Raw genomic sequence first — 9,167 nt, 5'->3', positions numbered from 1 at the left:
AGCGCTCATCATAGGCATCGCTCACTTCCCCTAGATCATTTGGAAAGAAGTCTAAATAGGAGTGTAAGAAATGCAGATTTAGTGACTCCTAAACTCCATTTTCCCGTAGTTCTCGAGCATATCACATCATAGTTTCATCTCTGTGATTTCCTAAGAAAATTTTGACAACCAATATGAATTATTTCCAGGAAGCAAGTTCTTTCTAATTGAGCACTGTTTCAAAATTATCCACCGTCAGCAGTTCCCGAATCTGTGGCCCAACAAAGATACCTCCTTTCATTTTTGCTTCACTGATTTTTGGAAACTTCTCAGACATTTATCTGAAACCATTACCATCTTTGTTCATTCCTTTCATAAAATTCTTCACGAGTTCCAGTTTAATATGAAGTGGGGACATAAACACATTTTGAGGATTCACTGAAGGTTGATACTCAATATTCTGTTTTCCTGGTATGTAATTCTCTTTCACTGGCCATTCCTTCTCTTTGAAATGATTTTATCATCGTGTGTTCCAGACACACAGAAGCAACAATGTTAAATATACCCAATCTGCAGGCCTAGCAGGAGTTCAGTAACTTTTAGATTGCCACATATGTTCCACTTATGGTGATCATCTTTAATGGCCTCAAGTATAATCTGCATACTTTGATAAGTTTTTCATGTTCACAGCATGAGCAACAGGAATCGATGGATTAGTGTTCTCATTGTGCAAAAGTACAGTTTTTCAGACTAACTTTAGATGAGTCTATAAAAAAAATCTCCATTCTTGAGGATGATGTTCAGTACCTAATCTTCCATTATTGCATCAAGATTTGTACAGAAACACAAAGTATATTGTATGCTGTAATGAGAACCAGGACTTTGATGGCGACTTTGGTGAATTGAAACTTTGTTCCTGGAGCTAATAAATTCCATTGCTGTAAACGAGAGTCAAAAAGTTCCCCATACTTCTTTGATAGAGACAAGTTACGAATCAAATCACTTAGCTCTTCTTGTGTGATCAGATGAGACAGTTTATGTTGAGGTGACGCAGGAATAGGATTACTAGATGAAGAGGATGAAGATGGTTCATTGTCTTCTTTGCAGGATAATTTTTCTGTTTCCCAATTCGCTGGTGGATGTGGCACTGGAAGGCCATCCCCATAAGGTACTGGTTTAATTACAGATGCAATATCTGGATATTTAAAGTATTGTTTAGCTTTGCCTGAACATCCAGAAACATTGGTCATGCAAAAACAACAGTCACGTAGATGATCTTTGAGCAAACACCATATCATGAGAACTGCAAATGACATACTTGCTCTCATTATATTCAGCCACTGTGTCAGGCCAGATGTGCAAACTGTACAACACACATGTAGAGTCCAATGTTTTTTTTTTGGGGGGGGCACCAATTTTACACCCAAAATAGTGAAAATATGTGTAATGTTTTTCATTTGTGAAACCGTAATATATTTTTTCATAAGTGTAGCAAAAACTGTTTGGGTGATTTTTGCACTTTCGGACTTTACTTGAACTGGATGCAGCCAGCATTTCAAATGATTTTCTAAAAAATATAATTTATGTTTACAGAACTAGAGTTTAAAAAGTTTTGAAACACAAAGTTTTACAGAATTTGGTTATATCGTGGGTATGATGTGGGAAGAAGATCTGACATTGTTTTGACTTTGCGCGGTGCGAGGCAAAGTGGCCAACTGAGTGAGTGAGAGCAACTGACAGAGAGGCGTTTGACTCTACCACTTTTACGTTCATTCGAGGTACTTCTAGAATGTTCTAGCAAACTGTGAGGGTTCGTGATTCTCGAGCGGAGCAGATGAGTGTGGGAATGAAGCAAAAGTGGTGCAATTCGATACAATTATAACGAGAACACATGAACAATATAGTTATAATTTTACACCAATATAATGCAGTCAATGTTTGAATTTATCAAAAATGTATGCCTTTTACCCATTAAACTTCCAAGTAAACTTAATTTCACAGCATAAATCTATTGTATTGAGTTGATTGCATTGTATTTCACATAGTGCTGATAAAATACTAATATAACATTTCAAAATCTAAAATATAGAGGTGGTGGACAAATTCTGACTAAATTTTGGAAATCGGCACCATGAAATTACATGAGTTTTCTCCGTAGCAAGTTTTTTGTTGTCCAGTGTAATTATCAGTCCTATGTATGTGATGTTATATAAATTCTTTAAAAAGTACAATTATTAAACTTTGCTTCTATTATATCATACAAAGTGATCTTTCATAACAAAGAACTTTATGTCACCATTGTTATTATAATACTCTTTAATGTAAACAATATGAAAAACACGTCACCAGAAGAATTACAGAAAGATCTTTTAACTACAGATAACTTTTTTTCATCAGCATGAAAATTTTGCTCTAAATACACTGGTAACTTTTGTATCATCTGTTTCATGGGGGGAGTGTGTTTGTTACTCAAGGTGATTTTATGTAGCTAATTTCTCCACAAACATGGCCAACCTATATCTGCACTTTTTTGAGATTTTATTTATGCTATTTATTTATGTTAATATAACGTAAGGTGTAACTTGTGCAGTTACACCTTACGTTATATTAACGATCTAATCTCTATCAATAATCTAAATTTTATTCTAAATCAAATATATCCAAAGTAACTACTTGCAATAGATAGAAGTAATAATGATTATAATCATACACACTATATAGATTTAAATATTGCTTTCGTTGAAGTCGGAGTATAGTTAACTAGTTTTGGGTTTTAGTTTTCCCATCCTTGGTTACCCGCCTCAAACAGTATAGTTCCGTTTATAGTACTGAAATGAATTGATACTTCTCAGTTTGTAACAGTATCAACTCCTTTATTGATAATGTTCAATTATTAAGAAATAAATTAAAAAAATAAAAGTTATAAAGTCTGGGAATATATATTTTTTACACTTTTATGATAAATATGATAATACATTAAAAAATGAATTTTTGATTACCGAAATTACTTTCTGGAATACATAGAGGTCACTACTTAATTATTTATAAACTTCTAATGACCTTAACTATAATTTTGTTTTAAGTATTTGTTCAATGTAACGAGATTGAAAGACTAACATCAGGTAGCTGGGCTTGTCTCAGCTCACGCGGTTTATGCTTGAACAATTTTTTTGAAAGAAACGTAGGAGGATGGGACTTTAGATAATTATTACAGAATTCTTAAGGGTTTTTAGTTCTCTTTAACACTATTGAACATTATTTTGTAATACATATTAAAAGGGTGGAGGTAGGGGGATCTTAAAATTGTAGAAATATAGGGTCGTTTATTTCTACTACAAGACTCTTTTTATATGTCTAAAGATTGGGGTGACTGCCTTTCCACAACTGGTTGCAGACAGCGAAAAACAGTAGGAGTTGAAACATTGTGGGTCTAAGCACTCCGTGATTCTCCGTGGCTGCTAATTAGTTTGACATCTGCGTTTGCATCAGGTCTGATAGATAGAATATCTCCAACGCTTTTGGTAGCTATGACCACAGGCATTTTCCATTATGATTTAATGGTAATGACAAGGGCTAGTAATGGGAAAATATTTTTTTTTGTTGTTGTTGTTTTTAATAAAGTTCATTGGGAACGTTTTGGCTTTGATTTGCACTAATTTTATTTTTGTTACATAGCGCTGATTTGATCGCCTATTTATAATTAATGGAATGTATGATACTATATAACGATTATTTCTTAAAACCAATCATCCAAGGTGAGCAAAAATTTCTCCAGATGCACATTATTAATCGCACATTTTAATTCTCAAAACCCTGCTGGATACTACATGAGGTGTGGCATGACATTATCATCCTAAAGAAGATACTATTCCTCATACAATTCCATCAGAGCTGGAAGTACAGCCTCGTCTAGAATGACATAATGTGACAGAGCAATATTTGCTCCTTTATTAACCATTATCAGTGGATGAAGTTCTGGTATGATTGCAGTTTACCTCACTCAATATTTAGCACCCTTTTGAAATGAAAAATATCGAAGAGTTCTCCAATAAGATTTGTGAAAGACGTCTTGGCTACTCCAAATCTGGTCATGTAAAACGCTTCGAGAAGAAAAGACATCACGATTACTAAATTAATTTACATATCAATCGTCGTATCTTTTGTGAGCCTAGTTTTCTAAAAGTTACTTACAACATTCCAGACGAAAATTACTTGAATGTTGGAAAAACATTGATTAAAATAATTTATTATATTCTTTAAGAGTAAATTTGTTTGAGTAAAAAAGTCTAGACGTAAAACTTAAAATAGAGGACGTTGCCTAATTTGAAATGTTACCAGCAGATGGTAGGTGAATTTATTTCCCCACTCCAACAATTAATTATTGTGAATGTGTACGACTCTCACTAGATGGCAGCACGTACTACTATTACTACTACTACTACTACTACATAGATGTGTATTTTTAATATATATATACGCACACAATATATATGAACAGCGTACAGTGAGTTATCATTTATTAACATAAGCACGGGGTTCATATTTTGTATAATCTGAAGCTGTCTGAAATACCCTTCTTGTCTTCTACGTACTATACTATAGTAGGGGGTACGAAACGACTCTTTGGAACGAGTCGAGCAGCTTTTGATTTATGTCTCAGTCTTGAATAACCAAAGTCCACAATGCCGCGAGCTTAAGGAGAAAAGAAGGTGGGTAAAGTCTATACGGACACCTGGTTGAACCACCCTGGTTTGTTTACACGTTTACAATGCTTTCACTATGAATGTGAAATTAATAGGCAATAAACAAACAAAGGCATGCTACAGATATATCTTTCCATGATCAAAGTGCTCAATTGTATTGCTCTAGCTGTTTGTCTGAGCAACAGTGTATAACCGAAACAACTCTGTAAGCTGGAATAGGAGCTCGATAATCGTAGGGCATAATGTAGATATTATAATCTTAAGCAGAGTAAACAAGCATAAAAGAAGAAAAAATAAGTCTGGACAATGTTACTATCACACATAACACCGCACATGTGAATACAGAAAAGAACTATGTTCAATGCTGGTTAGTGAAAGAAATAATAAAATGTAGGGTCCAGCTTTTTCTCTCTCCGTTATTAATGTTGTTACAAACTGTCAAATATCATTTTACTTGAGAAATAACGATTCCTTTCAGTAACATAAACGGAACTACACTGCTTGGAGTGGGTAAATCAAGGATAGTTTGTCCATCTTTATCTGCTTGTCTACTCATCTGCCCCATTTTTTTATTTTTTTTATCAACCTACCTTCACTAATTCCGTTTATCCATCTTTCTATCTCGCTTTTTATCTTTCTATCTACATTAAAATAAATCAAGTCAAGTTGTCCATGCGCTATTAAAATTAAACTGCAAGATATATAATAAAGGGAAACCAGCTTCCAAAGAAACATGTTGTACTCCTCATGAAATTACAGTGAGTACCCTGAATATTGGCTTATCTTTGGCGAGGACTTTAGCAAATACAACTTGATTTAAATTCCAGTTGTTATCTACGTATTTGCATTAAAAATAAAACATAATTATACTTCGTATAAAAACACCTTATTTGACAACGGTATTTAACCAATTTCTTTCATAAAAAGTATTATACACAAATCATTGTGGGATAACGGTTGTTTGCATCAGATTTTAACAACGAAATAATCCCTATAAAAAACACCTTATTTGACAACGGTATTTAACCAATTTCTTTCATAAAAGTATTATACACAAATCATTGTGGGACAACGGTTGTTTGCATCAGATTTTAACAACGAAATAATCCCTATAAAAAAAATAACAACATTATTCTATACTAATTGATGATGTTAGCGTGAAAAGATGGGAAAAACGTTCATCATTTAAAGTCTAATGAAATAGTCCCATAAATATTAGATACAGAACATAAGTGTCATTATTTAGAAACTAATCACCATACAAACAATTTGAATTGTCAAAGCGTAATTAACTATACACTGCTCAATGCGGATATCAGAAAATCTGCAATTAATAATTACCGTAGTCTGCCATCACGTTTTGAAGACAAGATCTTCAAAAAAAGAAAATTAATTCCATGCTCTAATGTCAGACTTGATGATCGAATACCGAGACAACCCGTTTTTACAAATGTGTTTTTTTTTCGGCGTCTTCACAAAGAGGAAAGGTAACTAATTATCGCCAACCTAAAACTGGTTAGTATCAGATAACTAAGATGCCAGTAAATATTGTCAAGGTCAAGATTTGCGAGTATTTTGCATACACTGGTTTTTATGTTCAGGTATGAACCAACCCACAGTTTTTGTTTTTTAACAAACTAACCTTAACACACTCATCTTTTCAAGATTTGCGAGTATTTTGCATACACTAGTTTTTATGTTCAGGTATGAACCAACCCACAGTTTTTGTTTTTTAACAAACTAACCTTAACACACTCATCTTTTCTTGTCTGGTTTATCTAAGCTTAGTGTCTGAATAAATTCTTAGCTGAGTTACGTTTATATTTGTATCTTATTTTGAATATATTTTTTTCTTATCGTATTCTTGTAAAAAATCTAGGGCTTTATTCCTAGCGATGGGAAGAGAGTAGATAGCCCATTGAGTAGCTTTGCCCTAAGAAAAACAACTTACCTTGTTGCATCTTGAAACTACAAAAGTATGATAAATCTGAACAACGTCATAAAATCGAATAGCAAAGAGAACTTACGCAAAAATATTACATCACACACATTCTTCGTTGTGAAAACGATGAAATATAAGGATATGTTTACAACTTGACTGCAACCCTCTTCTTGAAGTTTGGCATAGTTTATAGGGAGTGGGGATGAAGATTAGAAAACATAAACACACTCCGCATTTTCAGTTGTAGATGCGTTGTAAGAGTGACAGTAAAACTTGTCACTTGGTCCAAAGTTGGGGGGGGGGTATTTTTAATTTACCTAATTAACCCTATACCACCTAAAGTCTTCAAATTTTGGTAGAGATGGAAGTATGGGATGGATTACAGAAGTGAAGATGGACAAGTGTGAAGATAGCGTCCAATCTTAGTAAAACTTGCCATGTTTAAAGACATTTGGTCCTGTTCAATTACTAAGTTACAAACCACCTTGATGATGTATAAATATGGCGACTTGAGTAAATTTTGCCGGTTTGACGTATCTAGTTCTGTCAACCATGGATCTACTTCTATGTACCAGTTGTCCGCCATATTTTGCCACAGAGTAGTCTATACTACAGGTAACAACATATATTCAATGTAAATACATTTTTCATCTTTACTAATTGAAGATTTAACGTAAAGTCATTATGGCATTATTGTATTGCAATTAAATAACATGTGGAAGTATGAGGTTTTAAGATAGAACGTATTCAGAAGTAGTTTATTTCATTATTCGAAATACCATTGCAACCATCAAAAGAACATCTATAACTTCCAAGCCTGGCTTCTACTGTATGGTTCGTTACGGTTTTTGTTTTTCGATTTTTTCAAGTACAAACTTTTAGCTCATAGCTCCGTCATCTCTTGACCGATTGTGATCTAATTACAATTTTGGACTCAAACCCTTTCGATTGATACATTTGACCACGCCCAGGGTTTTATAGATTAATTTACTTTAATCCTGCCTAAAGAATTTTCAATTTGAGGGTAGGCTGGTAGAGATCCTGATGAGTAATAAAATCGAATTGGGTGTTCGCGCGCCACACGCTTGGTATTGCTGAAGCACAAAAGTATAGCAAATAAAGAGGGAAAAATAGGCCTCATAGATTAATTTACTCTAATACTGCCTGAAAGAATTTCAAGTGCCGTGGCTAATGAGGATTCCCTCTTGTTTTATGTCTACAAAGTGGATGTTTCAGGAAATTTCACGCAATGAGGAATTATATACAGTCGAATATGGTGTCAAAAAACACAGTTCAATTTTACTGATTTGTTTATAATGCGCGATTGCTTTATGATTAGTTGCTTAAAGGGGCTGTCCTACTCCACACAACTGACGTATATTTCCGCCAAAGGTTTCGGACGTAATATACGTCGCTGCCCCTGTCTCAAATTATTCTGTCCTAAATAAAACCAATTCTGTCACGTGATGACTTAAATATAATTGATAAAGATTACATTTCGCCAACAAACGCAAGCCAAGTTTAAAATTAGATTTATGGATGGCATTAGCTTGGAGGGCAACGACATTTCAGTGGGAGCCAGTCTCTCATAACTTGTTATAACTAGATAATGTGCAACTTGCATTTGTAGCACGAACTTCCCGATCCCTGTGGAGAACGATGATTTAAGTGGCTTAAATGCAGTTTCTATATGAAACATTTACCTTAAATTGTAGATGTTATGAGTTAGAGGGAGGAAGACAGTTTACTCTAGCTTGGGGGCCATTTTATCCAACCTTATAGATCAAACAGACCCCAACCACTAGAAGTTCATTTTTCTAATAAGTTTACGTCCAATCGTTCTTTTAACTAAATATGACTTTTATAATAAAATACAATTCATTTTAAAACTTTCTGCTGTCCTACCTTGTCTTCTACTACAAAGGTAAACTTACGTTAACAGTAAAATGTTAAACTTCTACATCTGTTACTTAAGTCATTGTAAGTAAATCGGAATAATTATTCTCAATAACTCTTAATTAGAATTTTATTTTATTTTACATTCAATTTAAACTTATTCTATTAAAGATGTATCTTACCCTTGGATTACTGCTAGGAAATATTTCCTAAACGATGTTGGTTCCAAAGTAGTTCCTAACAATACAAAAGTTGCACAAACAGTGTTCCAATTACTCTCACTTAATCAACTACTGTTACAGTTTGCCTCGTATTTTACACAGAAAATGTATGGTTTCATACGCTTTAGTTGGTCACTTCTTGACACTGAGTGTTGTAAGTGGCAAAAGAATTAAAATACTCAGTATGAAGCATGCAATAGGTAGCCCACCACCACCAGGGTTAAACGTCTGTAATGTGATGATGCATATACAGATTTAGTATATAAAGTTAACTGTCTTACTCCAACGTCTATAACTCGTAAGCTAACTTTATATAACGCAATTATGGTTTCAAGTGTGGAGAGCGATTTTTGCAACAGGACACGAATCACAGATCTTCGGATCCATAGTCCGGCTCTTTAACCACTAGGCCGCAATCGGCCTGAT

The sequence above is a fragment of the Limulus polyphemus genome, unplaced genomic scaffold (assembly GCF_000517525.1).
Source record: "Limulus polyphemus unplaced genomic scaffold, Limulus_polyphemus-2.1.2 Scaffold1622, whole genome shotgun sequence".
NCBI lineage: Eukaryota > Metazoa > Arthropoda > Merostomata > Xiphosura > Limulidae > Limulus > Limulus polyphemus.
The sequence above is the reverse complement of the archived record's forward strand: the minus strand, read 5'-3'. Positions refer to the sequence as shown.